At 31.0% G+C, this 15,297-nt stretch overlaps 1 pseudogene; it reads left to right on the top strand.

Moving 5' to 3' along the window:
* The first annotated feature begins 278 nt into the window (after positions 1-278).
* LOC111876557 (uncharacterized) lies at positions 279-11,802 on the top strand (annotated as a pseudogene).
* Positions 11,803-15,297: the final 3,495 nt, after the last annotated feature.

Here is a 15,297-nt window from a genome sequence, read left to right as displayed (position 1 = left end):
ACACACATCAAATTTCTTTTTCTTTTGATCCAATGTGACCATCTCAGTTCTCTATGCAAATTAGATTTTCACTGAACCTGAAAAACTTCTCCAGAAAGGCGATACATGGTTCAAAGTTTAATTTGACCTCCTGAATGGGAAGGGGGTTTCATTGGAGCTGTGTTTAGGAAACCTACAGTGGGGTTCACTCATCAAGAGGCTGCACAGTTGACAGGAGGATGCCGACAATGGGGTTGGGAGGTAGACTCTTGAAGATGAAATGACAAAAAAACTTGTAGATGTCTGACAATGGGGTTTTACCATCGAGGTTTCGTGATGGCAGGTTTCAATCATCAAGAGGTGAATCCATTGGTTCAAGAAGGAGAGGGGGAATAAAGGCGATGAGAAGTAAGATACTTACCGGTGATGAAGGATGGCGAGAAATCTGGGCGGTCGACAGCGACCTTAGGGCGGCGGCGTTAGGGCTTCTCGACGGGAAAGGTGAGTGAGAATGGAGAGCAATTTTGACGCCGATGACTTTTTGATGAGTGAGAGAGGGAGAAAGAAATGAGTCGAGGTGTTGTAGCTTGTAGGGCCCATTTCTTTATTATTATTATTATTATTATTATTATTATTATTATAAAACAATTAAAATAAATAAAGAAAATTTTAAAAAGAAATTAAAAAGGCATAAAAGTCATTTCAACTATTTTAGAGACTAAAACCAAAGAAAATTTTTGTTTTTACACCTTATCCAAAGTTTTTAGAAAACCACATGACCAATTTTACAGTTTTGTCCTTCCACAAAGGAAAAACAAAAGGAGTGAAACAAGTTGCATGCAACGTCCAAACCTTTGATGGGACTTATTGATCATATATCTTCTAATGATCGTTATTACGTAAATATCAATCAAAATATCTTCTTTTCGTGGATTGTCCATTAAAATAACTTAAAACAAACAAAAATCTTTATGATACCAAATGAAAATCTAAAAGGAAATGACAAATTATATAGAAACGGTACACGGTACACATGCCATACAACTTTAAGATTATAACTTTTAAGGTAATAAATATGATTCTAAATGAACAAAATTTACGTTTGTTTAAGTTAACAAATATGATTATAAATGAACTAAACGTTTGTTTAAGTTAATCGAACAAACAAATAGATATGAACATATAAACAAACAATTTTATTTAGCAAATTATTATGTTCATATTTGTTTTGATGTTCGTTAAGATGCTAAATAAAAAGAAAGGTTCGTAAACAAACGAACTTAAAATACATAAATGATAAATAAACAAATAAAAATGAATATAAAGATCCAAAACAACCGTAAAAATTGACCGTCAACATCGTTGATATGTTGACTGTACTTATCAATGTTATTTTTGATATTTTTACAAAACCTAGAATTAATAAAATTAAGTCCCAGCTATCCTTTCACTTTCACTAATTTTAAATATTATACATGTAATGCAATACAATAATTGAACATAAACAAAAAAATATAAAAAGAATGAACATAAACGTATATAAATAAATATAAATGAAGTAATACAACCATATACTGTATTCGGTTGTATTTGGTTGATTAACTAAACAATAAAAAAACAATATTTATATTCATTTATTTATTAAATAAATAAATATAAATAAATTTTCCGTCGAACAATTTATTCACAGGTCGCTACACATTTAGTTCATTTAGAGACCTAATAATAAATGTAATAAATGTAAATCTTAATATGTTACAAACTGCTACTATTATAAAAATTTACATATAGAATTTTAAAATATGAAACCACAAACTAAAAATGGTGCAATGACATGCTTGTGGCATACTGGCATATGAGTATGACTATTTTTCAATTGGCACAGTCTTAGACACATAACAATGCCGTTTTTCTTAGTATTTCTTATTAGTATTAACTAGATTATATCCCGTGTTAAACGTGGGAAACGCATAAAAAATATATAATCGTTTATAGATATTGTATATAATGATTATAAAAAAATATATGGTTATTGATATTATTGAAATGTGTAGAAAATGCACTGAAAACGATAAATATATATAATTATTAAAAGATATTTTTGTAGACATCATTTTTTGTTTTATTAGTTGAACGACTTTCTTCGTCTCATATAGTTATGATATTTATATATTTATAAGCATTTTAATTAGACGTTCCTTGCATAATAATGTTATCTAATTTAAACATATATTGACAACCAATATACCGTTTTTTCTATTGCATTAAATATTCACAACTATTTCATTTATTCAAATAAAGTTATGTAATATAATTTATAAAATGTTAAATGTTATATAGATTTAATTTTAGTATATCATCATTGGAGATTCTTTTCTAAATCATGATTGGGTTATTTTAAATTGATTATAAATATAAATGCTAGCTTTTATGTTTGTTTTTATTTATTTAGTGTTCGCAAGAACTTTGCATTAGTTTTGGCGCAACTTTGAATAATTTTAGTATATCATCAATGTAATTTGATATATCTGTCAATTATATGAAATATCAAATAATGACATTTTATTACTATTGTGATAATTTAGTTTATATATTCTATTTTCACTAATCTTAACGGTCTTATTTTTTCTAATAACCGTAACGCTTTTACTAAATGTACTTTTTACAAATCTCCTAATATCTTATAATTTTTATCTTACTTTATAATTTTTCACAACTATGTTATTTTCAAGATTGACTGCTTTAATAGTGTTTTTTTTTCAGTTTATTCAATTTTATATTTCATTGTACAACATCATCGTTTGTATGTATTCTGAAATTTCACTTTAAAAATGTTTAATGTTTACACCTTGATATTAATTTTTTTAATAAACTCGTGTAATAATTATGGAATATATATCTCATTTTAATTAACATTCAATTCCTTTATTATATCAAATTCCTCAATTAACGGATATACTTTTGGAAAATAATAATTATAATAGGGCAGCATTATCTAAGACGTAAATGTTTGTTGAAATTTAAATTTTATATAAAGAAAATACAAATTTAAATTTGTTGAAATTATGGATGAAATTACTGGCGAAAATCTATTTTGGAGGGAGTTGTATTTTGTAAGGTATAATAATATTACAAAATTTGAAATATCTATATTTGTTGTGTAAATTAATAAATTTTATTGTTATTATACAAAGATAAAAAAGTAGGTTGATATGATATACAAAAACATAATAATTTCAATGATATTTTAAAATCATGCCAAAATTAACCGGATTCTTATGACATAAAAATTAAAAAAAAAAATCATAATTATCTCTAATATATAAAAGTAACATTTTCGTAATTAATGTCAGTTCCCAAGATAGTTAATTTTTGTTTTGTTAAAGGTACCTAATATCTTTTCATATTTATTTGAAAAGTTTCAGAAAAGTAGTTAACTGATTTCATGTAATTTGTGACAAAGAAAATCGAAATATATGAATACATACATTTGATATAGGAACAAAAAATAATCGAAAAAAATATAAAAAGCGAAAGAAGGTATTGACCTTCTAGCGCACAAGAGCGAATGTTTATAGTAGAGAATGATGATGGAAGTTATAAGCAATATTAACGATGTTGTAGGAGAAGGTTTGAAGAAAATAAACGATTGAAAATAAATGTGAGTCGCGGATTCAATGATGAATCGTATATGTATGTGATAATTTGAATATGATTTTTCGGTGTTAATGATTTCCTAATAAAAAAAGATTTTATATTAATGGTTTACTAATATAAACGGATTTATATTAATGGTTGATATTAAGGCCTTGATTTAAATGATTTGTTAGTAATATGTTTTTAAAATTGACCATATTAAAATCTTCATAGCTGAAAATTCAAGATGTAAAATATGGAAAACTTTTATTGGAATTAAATACATTCCATTTCAATGAATGTAAGTTATTGATTGATGATTGGAAAACCTTTATTGGAATTAAATACATTCCATATGGGGAAGATGATGTCAGCAGTTTGATCTAAGGGTGGAAAAAATAAGATTGAAATACAATCAATGGTCCAGATTATTTAAGATGATGTCATAATGTTTCTCTTTTAATAATATTTAAGATTGTTTAAGTGGAAAAATCATCACTTTTTTTTATTAACACGTCACATTACTTTTACGTCATCTATAATTGATTTTTATTTGACTTATATAAATGAAATTTAAAATTTTAAAAATGAGATCGAATTTGCAGATTGGTTATAAAGAACTTTGTTTATTTCCCATGATGAATCTTCAACATTTTTATTGCTTATTAATTAAAAAAAAGGATTAAGAGGAAAAAAATCAAAGGGGTGTTTTGTTGAATTTATAAAATGATTTAAACAACCAACATGAATATTCAAACCAAGCCGATTTATACAACTTGCAAAATAAAACTATATTGCTAAAATATGGAAAATATAAGAATATAATACTAAATATGAAGAAATATAAAAAACCATGGTGAACATGTATTAAATATGACTTTTATAATAATTATTTGTTTGTATTACAAAATTGTATTTTTAAAGTAAAATGATATTATATGTTATTAAGTCTACACACAAAACTCACGTAAGTGATCTTAAAGAACAAAGACTAAAAACGACAAATGATGAAACATTGGAGGCTTGGAGAATTAAAGAAAAGAAAAACCCACGAAAAAAGTTGAAGTCACGTCGTGGACTTCACTTACACGACGTGGCATGGGCGATTCTAGAAGATGAGTACACGAAAAGTCGAAGTCCTTGCCCGATAAGGATTCATCCAAATTCACGACATGGAGTTCAAAATCCCGAAAAGTATATATATCCTTGGTGTTTACGGATTTGAGAGGTTGGCTAGACATTAGAGGGTTCTGAATACGAATTCCAGAGGAGAATTAAGAGAGAAATCAAGCTTTTGCATAAAACGAAGGAGAAGGAGAAGATAATAACTTTATTCTTAGTTTGGTACATTACTATGATTTTAATAATGAAGATTGTGTGTTTGGTTGTTACTATGAGTAGCTAAATCTAGCTGCTTCTGTTTAGCTAGATAAAGCTTGAACTCATGGAATAGTTATTTGATTATGGATTTTTCGTGTTGGTTGAATGCTTGTGTTTGATTGCTAATACCTAGCATGTTAGAATTTGATACTTAAATTGCTTTAACTCATGTTCTGTATATTTTGGTGAATATTAAATTGCATGAACTTGACACCTAGTAATTTAGTGACCATTGAATTGCTAGAACTAGGATCCAACCAATCTTAGTTAAGTGATTAGAGTATTAGTTTTGGTTGTGCTCAAGAACATATATTATGACTATAATATTGTGTTTGTTTAGTCAATCTTATATAGCTCCAATAATAATTAATAAGTGATTATGTGTTAACTTATGTGTGACCATGCATAGCTCTACATGAATTAATTCAATATTAGTAAATTTGGACTTGAATTGCTAATAATATATTAATTGGTAACCAACGAGAATTATCCATAATTAATAGCTAGCCATTGAGGAAAAGTTGATTCGAACTAAACAAAAGTGTTTTTAATATTTGATTGAATAAGTTGTTAAGAATTTAAGTTTGTCTAAACTTGCAAAATTAGATAAAAAAAAAACCATTTTACTTTTAATTAGAATTTTAGGTTAATTTAATAGTAAGTAGGTTAATTAATTAATTATGTTCTCTGAGATTGATACCCGACTGTTTGTGCTATACTATTTGTGAAAATATACACTGCCTTTAGTCGAATAGCTAGTAGGATAGTAGGTAAAATTAGGTGTAGCATTATTGACACATCAAATTTTTGGCGATGTTGTCGGGGAATGGCTAATTAGTTTAGGAATTTATTTGCTTTAGATTAATCGATCCTTTTTGCAGGGTAAAACCTGCAAAAAGTAAATTTTTTTCATTAGTTTTTTTTTCAGTACTGAACTCACAACGTGGACCTTAAGTCCACGATGTGAACTAAGTTGTTTCACAATTTTGTTTTTCGGTTTTGTTTAGATTTTTTTTTGCGAAATCCATGACGTGGTACCCTTTACCACGTCGTGGTGAGAAGTCAGTAAGCATTTTTATTTAGTTTTTGTTCAGTTTTACGTTTTTATTTTTGTTTTTCTTGCAGTAGTTCATGACTTGTGGATCCAACACACCTTTGGTACCACAGCTTGAAGATTCAGAGTCTGCCCTTCACAAAAAGACGGATAAAAACGCAGGAGAAACTAACCTGCCAAATAAGTCACCTTTCAAAGATCTCAAATCAGTTTTTGGAAAAAAGAAATTAAATAATGTAGGAGATTCAAGCAGTCAAAAGAAGGACGAGAACAAGATTGAAAGCTTTGAACAAAATCCTAATCCAAAAGATCCCGAATAGGAGACTGAACCTGAATTTGAAGAAAGCGATTTCGAGGACGAGCAAACTAACGAAATGACGAACATTATTGGTATATCTACGGAGGCATACAAAAAGAGAATCTGAGATGACACCGATCTCGGTCTAGTGCAACATGCAATCATATCTACAACAACATTCGAGCTGAAGGGAAACATTATATCCGCACTCAAAGAAGTACCATTTTCTAGGAAGGATCATGAGGATGCTTACAAGCACCTAGATGAAGCCAATGACATTGCTGACTACTTTAACATCCCAAATGTCCCACACACTACATTGAAAGCACTTCCACTCGGTGCAATTACTACTTGGGTACAGATGCGTAGGCAATTTTTATAACACTTTTGCCCACCCTCCAAAGTTGCTAAACTCAAGAAAACCATAACAAATTTTGAGCAACAACCGGAAGAATATACGAAGCATACGAACGCTACAAGGGATTGATAAGGATTAATTTTGTGGCTAAAAGAGATTAATTAAATAAAGGGGACTGATTGTGTAATTATAAGCATGGGAAAGCCATAAAAAACTGTTGGATTAAGTGTCTAAGCCCATAACTACTTTGGTATGTACTTGACCCGATTACGAGCATGATCCTTTTGGGTTGCCTTCACCATAACAACTGATAGGATGAACTAAGGAGAAAAAGGATTAATTATGATTTATTAATATATTATATGAATTATATATTAAAAGAGAAATCATATTGTTTAATTAATATTAATCAAGAATTAATTTTGTGGCTAAAAGAGATTAATTAAATAAAGGGGACTGATTGTATAATTATAAGATAGTTGCATAAATGGGCTAATGGACTCCATAGAAGTTGGAGTGGATGAAATCTATGGGGAAACCCCTAAGAATTCGTCCAAGGTCGCTAAGGAGGGACTCCATGGGTTGCTTAGGACCTAGGCAGTCAAATTAGGGTTTCCTAGTTTAAAACCCTAATAGCATACCTATATAAGGAACCCCGAAAGCCCCAAAAACGTGGTGAAACAATCCTTAAGGGTTCTTGGACGTTTTTGGTACTCCTCCTCCTTCTCCTAGGTCATCTTGTTGCTCATGGTGTTTGTGACCCCATTAGAGGTGCAACATTTGAGGCACTAAGCTTTCAAAGGTCAAGATCAAGAGGAATTGAGATTGTTATTGCAACATAACAATCAAAGTAAGATCTAAACTCTATTCTTTTTTCAATTTCGATTATTGTATGCTAGAATTAGGGTTTATGAGCTTTGGATGATTATTGCATGTTCATTAGACAAACTAGATCCAAAGCTTTAGGGTTTGCATGTACACCATAGGATTGATGTAGTGCTCATAACCCATCAGTGGTATCAGACCATAGGTTGTTTGTTTGATGTATTTGATGCTTTACATAATCGTTCAAGCTGAAAATCCCGAACATCTGCATTCTGGAGCCTGACCTCGCCGAGTTCATTGGTGAATTCGACAAGTTCACTGGGAACTCGACGAGTTCATCCCTGACTTGACGAGTTTGTAGGTCTGATTGCAGATTTTGCGGGATTTTGACATGTTTTGGTTGTGGATAATTACCATAAACGTTTTTCATTGATAAAATCCGATTTTTATTAATTTGGAGTGATTATCCTTACCAAAATAGAAGATAATTGTCAATTAATTAGATAGTCATTGTCTTACATGATAAACTAGATTTATTTGAATTATTTGATTGGATTATCTTACCATAAAATTGAATTAGGTCAAATTTAGATAATTACCAATTATTTGATTACTTAAATTATTTGTAATTTGATCTAGATAGTTTTGAAAAAGTTTCAAAACTTGCCCTCAAATTTTGGAATTTAAAATTTTGATTAAAAGCTTTAATTTTGAAATGTTTAAATTCTAAACCCTAAGGTTTTGAAAAGTTTCAAAACTTGCCCTCAAGTTTTGGAATTTAAATTTTTGATTAAAAGTTTTAATTTTAAAATGTTAAATTCTAAAACCCTAGTATTTTTTTTGAAAAGTTCAAATTACACTCTTATGGTTTTATTAAATTAATTAAGTGTATAACTAAAAGAGAGTTAATAAATCCATAATGATATGGTTTATATTTAATTAAATCAAAAGGTATAATTTATTAAATTAAACCACCTAGTATTTTAAAAGTGTAAAATACACCCTTATACTATATAGAACTAAAAGTTTAATATTATATATGTATAAGTAAAATGTCAGTCTTACCGTTTGTAGACCTTCTTCACGAAGCTGGTCCATAAGGGGTGTTTAAGGAATCGACATGTAAAATGACCGCCATTGGGTATCCACTCTTACCCACTACACTCTTGACCACATTTTTCCGATTCAAGGGGGAACAACCATGCATAGTCGGAATGTTATTTCAAATGATTAAGCATGTCTCATTCATACAAGATTAGGAATATCACTCTGCTCACACTAGTTCTTAGTAAACACATATGTTCTTTTCATTTTTATATAAAAGCATACCTTATATCTTCATATTATAATGACTATTCCAACCTTGAGATGTTTGTTTTATATCCATAAATGGATCTTAAGCCTTACACATTTGGTTAAGATAACATGGATTAAGAAAACCTCTAGCTAAGCTATATATATATATATATATATATATATATATATATATATATATATATATATATATATATATATATATAGAGAGAGAGAGAGAGAGAGAGATAGGTTCAAATGTTTCTAGCAACTATTGTGTGTATGTATGCACCAATGAGAATTGAGGAAATAATAAATTATTAAATAAATCGTTTAAGGGTATTATAGTAATCTCTACATATTTAATTATGGTAGATAATTAATATCTTTATTATCCCTTTAAATATGGGATGTCAAAGTTAAAACCTGTAGAAAAAACCCTACAATTGTCGTCTTCAGTTTTCTTCCTTCTCTGTTGTCTCGCTGGAGAAATCGAAGCATCAAAGTCGTTCCTCCACCTTCGTGTTCAACATCCCAACCCATCATCTTTCATAGCCCCACTACTTGTAGCAGCACACAATTTCGTCTTCCTTCCTTCCCTTCCATTGCCGATACCCAAACCAAATCATCATCTCGTCACCACAACCCTCTTGTCGGACCATCATTAGGTAACGTCGATGTCCACGACATCGATGACGAGTTGCTCCTTATCGGCAACGTTGACAATTTAGTTCCCGGTGACGACGACCATGATCATGTAGCTTCTTCTTTTCTGTTTTTCTTTTTTCGTTCTCTTCCCCCTGTGACATATTCGTTATTGATGTCCAATTGTTTCAATCCCTTGCCAGAATTGTTGAAGATATGGCGGAATTTGTACTTGTCTGTCGATATCTTATGTTATCTCTTGGAATTTGGTCGGAAAATTGGTCTTGTTGTCGTAATACCGCCACAACTCCGATGTCAAAATCGAACTGGTAAGCTTCACTACTAGAAAAACAGCCTTTTACGACGCGCAAAACACGACGCTCTTTGATTTATGTTACACATTAGAGAGTGACATTAAAAAAGTGTCATCTCTTCAAAAATTTTAAGGATTTATGTCGCGCATTACTGAGTGCCTTTAAATTAGTGTCTGATGTAAAAATATTAAAAACACGGAAGGCACTTGTGCGTCATCTGTGAATGTCGTTTTATATTTTTTATAAGAAACGCGCGTGTCCGAGGGAAAATGAAATCCCCCAAAATTTTGAACACCCGCCATCCTCCCTGTGTACTCTCTACACCCGCCAAATCGATTTCATTCTCTCCCTTCCTTCTCTCTGCAACCCCTTCCTCTGCGATCGACTTTCACTTCCTTCTCTGTGTAAACCCTAATCAAACATAACACATTTGCAATGGTAATGTCTTCTTTCACAAAATAGACGATTGAGCGAAGAACTAGGGCTTCTGATGAATCGAACATCACCAACAATGATAGCTACCCATCATAATTTGTTTTTTCTCTCGGACTCCACCATTCCAACATCGCACCACAACAGCGCTTGCATCTGCTGCATCTTCTCCAACATTGGATTCTGGTTCTGGAAAGCGCTTGCATCCACCTTCTCGTCTCTCCCCCTCCACCGTGTTTTCTCTCATCTCTCTCCTCCATAGATGGAGATTGTCGGAGACATGAAGGGAGTAACCGAAGGAAACCCTAAAACTACTCTGATTGCATAAACACTTCTTCTCCTGCGACTTTAGGTAAGTCTCTCCTCCATAGAGTATAATTTCTGCTTTCATGTTTTTTCATCTTTAATCTTTCAAACCCCTTTCTTGTTCTTCTTTCAGTGTTAGAATTTATCTGGATTTAGCTCTTTGATTTTATAAGATCTTCATAAATTGTTCGGGTTTCTTGATTTTTGGAACCTGCATGTTTATTTTCCTTCCCAATCTGGGCATTTTTATCTGTGATTAGTAAACAAATTAGGGTTATGATTCTTAAACATCCAATCCTTTTGCCTTTGTTCTTGTTCTTAATGTTTTTCTTTTTTAGAAAATTCCATCGTCTTTAGTTCTTGATCTTGACTTTGAAGACACCCATGTGTTGTTTAGTTGAAATTCAGTTTCAAGATCATGATTCTTCATTAACTAAATCAACTTGTCAATCTTACCCTGAAGTTGCTAGTGCTGGAGAAAATTACCATTTAGCGTTTGAGAGTTGGAATTGAAGATATGGAATGGAATTGAAGCTCATTTAGTTGCAATAATGGTCACATCTGTGATCTGTTATTGCTAGGCAAAATGGGTCCCAATCATCAATTACAACAGCAAGGGTAGTGCCCTATGCTTCTTCAGTTCCAATTGAAGGTTTAGTAAATTAAAGCTTTAACCAAGGTAATCATCTGGGGTATCAAAGTTACTGGGATGCAACATATGCACATGAATTGACAAATTTTCGTGAACATGGGGATGCTGGTGAAGTTTGGTATGCATATCTAATTGACTATGACATATACCTTCTTTGACAAGATGCTTTTTTGTATGACTTTTTAAATTCTTTCTAAAGGTTTGGGGCAGATGTCATGGAAATGGTTGCTTCATGGAAAAAAGGACTATGTGCTGACATTTCACAAAGACATTTACAAATTCAACATAAAATTGATGACTCTGAGTCTGTTAGTCAAGAGGATAAAGATTTAGCAAGATGGAGTGTTCTTGATGTTGGAACAGGCAATGGGCTACTTCTTCAAGAGCTTGCTAAACAGGGGTATAGTATTATACATAATAACACTTATTCCTCCTTTTGGTACGATGATAATTGATAAATCATTCTTTATTACTTTTGATGTTAGTATAAATAGGTTCTCTGATCTCACTGGAATAGATTATAGTGAATGAGCAATTAGCCTTGCTAGAAGCCTTGCTAATCGTGATGAATTTATTGGTATCAAACTATTGGTTGATGATGTTCTTGATTTTTTATTTACTCATATTTAATGTCTATTGGTAAGTTACAATTTGCATTTACTCATATTTAATGTTTTTTATTTTTGATTTTACAGCTCCTGATATACATCGATCCAACAGCACAAAGTTCCAGGGATATGCTTGGTATTGACACTCGAGGTTGAAAACTTCAACGTCATGTCAGGGATAAATATAAATTTATTTCAAGTTTGGTCCATTATACCCTTGGTTGACATTTATAAAAAACTTCCTGGAAGTTACTAAAGAAACAGTCGTTGCCACCTTTGTGCTATTCATCAGGTGTTAAATGGCTTCTACCAACCTTGGACATGGCGGAGTTGGCAGTTCCAGAGTTGTTACCGGCTTGAATTATTTATCTAGTTCAGTTGACTGGCTCGGGAGAGAGATGCTTGAGATGCGACAAGGTAGAACATGATGATGAAAGAGTGAGTGCAAGTTCCTTTTCCCTTATCATAACTTTTCTTATATATCATTCATAAAATTCTTATATATCATCAGTTGTTATTGATAATCTGTTCATGTTGGATTTATATTGCAGGAAAGTGAACCGGAGATAGTACATGGTGTGGGTTCTGAAGCAAGGCATGTTATAAGAACAACAACACACCCGGTCTTCTTTCTGACTCTGTCATGTAGAAATCGATTGCATCACTTATTCCCTTATTCTCTTGTGAGTATAAAAAATTAGCTACATCATTAACCTAATTTGTGAATTATTGATTTTATTAATTGTTGGAACAGGGGAAACTTGGGGAAACTTGTGATTTCTTTCTTAGGTATCTAATTGCTAATTTTATAGCTACATCATTAACCTGCTACGGTTGCTATTTGAACTTTGAAGTGTTTTCTGCCTTTTTGACCATTTTACCCCTGCTCTGTGTTTTGCTTAGTTGTTGTGTTTGTTGGTCTCAAATTTTTTCCCATGCTTTTGGAGCTGTGTGGAGCTTGCTGCCACCTTTTGGAGCTGTGTGGAGCATTCTAGGTGGTTGTAATGATCAGTCTAAATAGGTTTGGAGTAATGAATTTTCAAGAATTAGCATTTTTCATGGGTTTCAACTACAATCTGTTATTTAATTTTTATATGATATAAAGGCTTAACATGGGTTTCAATGTTTCATGCAATTTAAAAAGCAAATTAAAACAGAGCTTTGAGAATTTAATATATGTACATATGGTGGTCAAATGAAGTTGTGTAAAAAATGTTATATGAAATGGATGTGGGAGTATTATGTGGATGCTACAACAGGTAGGTAAGCTTCAATTTCTACCTTTTAATTTCTCTCATAAGTTGAAAATTTGATTTCTAGTTTCCATGGATCCAACCTTAATGTTTTTCATCCTCAAAGGTAATACATGTTTGCTGAAGTACCAGACGACTACGAATAGATATAGACTCTACAAATGTTCAGGTGGGTATTTTTTTCTGAAATTCACATAACTATATCTTTGATAGTCATGTTTGTTTGTTCGGTTGTGCAAGGACAATTAGATGGAGTTTGATAGCACATGCAGCTAGGGAAGTGGATTGGAGTGGGATAGAAAATAGAACAAATGTAGCTAGGGTAATTGTTTTCTGAATTTGGTGTAACTATATCTTTGATTTTGTTTTTCATCTTACCTTTTATGATTTGAGTATGAAATTTTATTTTATATTATCCAATGGATTGTATTTTTTGTATATGCTATTTTATTTCTATTATGAGAAATTAAATGCAAATTTAATTTGAAAATTAATAAATATATAAATTTATTTTTTTTAAACATTTAAATTTACGATACGCAAAAATGTGTGTCATCTTCATTTATGACATGGCCTTTCTTGACAGGGGCTTTCTTGATACGCATTGCGTGTCATTAACACGCGCGTCGTAAGGTTACGACACGCGAATGCGTGTCATCTTCCTTTATGACAGGGCCTTCCTTGATACGCATTGCGTGTCGTAAACGCGCGTCGTAATTGCGCGTCGTAAATGAGCGTCGTAAATGCGTGTCGTCTATAGACGACGCGCAAAAGCGCGTCGTCTCTCTTTATGACAGGGCCTTCCTTGACACGCATTTGCGCGTCGTCTGAGCCTTTTACGACGCGCAATGAGCGTCGTAAAAGGCTGTTTTTCTAGTAGTGCTTTTTCTTGTTCCCCTTTTTCTTTTCATTAATCTGATAGTACATGTTACTCTGTTGTTTTTTTTTTCTTTTTTTTTTCTGATATGAGGTAACATATGAAATCATATGCTGTGTTTTTTTTTAATATAATATTATATATTCTTTGTTTGCTAAAACACTGTGTTTGCTGAAACATGAAAACTAGATGCAAAAGTCAGTTTTTTATTTTTTATTTATTTATTTGTAAATGATATTACTTTACTGAAATATGATATTAGATGAAGAAATCTGAACTTTGATGCTATTTGTATGTTAAAATATGAAGTTAGATGTAAACAAAGATTCAAACAAAGGTGGTTTTTTACAATTGGCGGGATAGATACTATCTATTTGGACCTTTTCACCCTTGGAGGGTCTTCTTCCTACTGTTTGGTCCCTTACGAAGATGGTTTATATATTCTAATTGTTTTTTTTTCTTAGTCACCATTTGTGTTTACATGATCTTTTCATGCATTTATATTTCAAATATTTTGTTCGTTGTGTATATTCTTGATAATACAAATTCTTTAAGAATATTCAAAAACCATTCTGCAAGAATAGTTTATTTTGTAAGAATATTATTGTTTTATTATGATAGAATTGCAGTTAATTATTTATATGTTTAATGTGCAGTTGTTACAAGTGTATCACTACAAAATATTTGACAATGAATTTGTGATAGAAATGGCTTGAAGACCTAATGGGAAATGCTTGAAGAATGAATTAAAGAATTATCACACTCACTGTTTAAGAATGTTGTTGTTTTTTAAGAATTACACTTGTTATTCTTTCAGAATGTTGTTATTAATCAATGAATCACAATCATACAATGTAATTATTTGGTATATTATTAGTTCAAGAATCGATTTTGTGTATTCTTTCAGAATATATTTACTAGTTTATGATTGACATTCTATCATTCTAACAGAATAAAATCGAAAATATATTTACTAGTTTATGGTTGACATTCTGTCATTCTAACAGAATAAAATCGAAAAATATATTTACTAGTTTATGGTTGACATTCTATCATTCTGACATAATAAAATTGGATTTTTAAATTCGAATTATTTAAAATATTCAAAAATTTAAAAATAAAGGAATTAATTATCCCTAAAAATATGAAAATTTCATTTTTTTAATATAGGTTAATTGACTAAAATGCCCTTATACTGAATTTTTTTGATTATATGGTATATGTTATCCTATTCTAATATCATAGACCCTGAGATCATAACCTTTGATTTATTCCATCCGGTGGTCCAGATCTGTGCATTCTGGCACACAATTGTTAGTAAAAACAAATAATCCAAACTTATATATATATATATATATATATATATATATATATATATATATATCTT

The sequence above is a fragment of the Lactuca sativa genome, chromosome 9 (genome assembly GCF_002870075.4).
Source record: "Lactuca sativa cultivar Salinas chromosome 9, Lsat_Salinas_v11, whole genome shotgun sequence".
NCBI lineage: Eukaryota > Viridiplantae > Streptophyta > Magnoliopsida > Asterales > Asteraceae > Lactuca > Lactuca sativa.
This window is presented reverse-complemented; position numbering and strand designations above follow the sequence as displayed.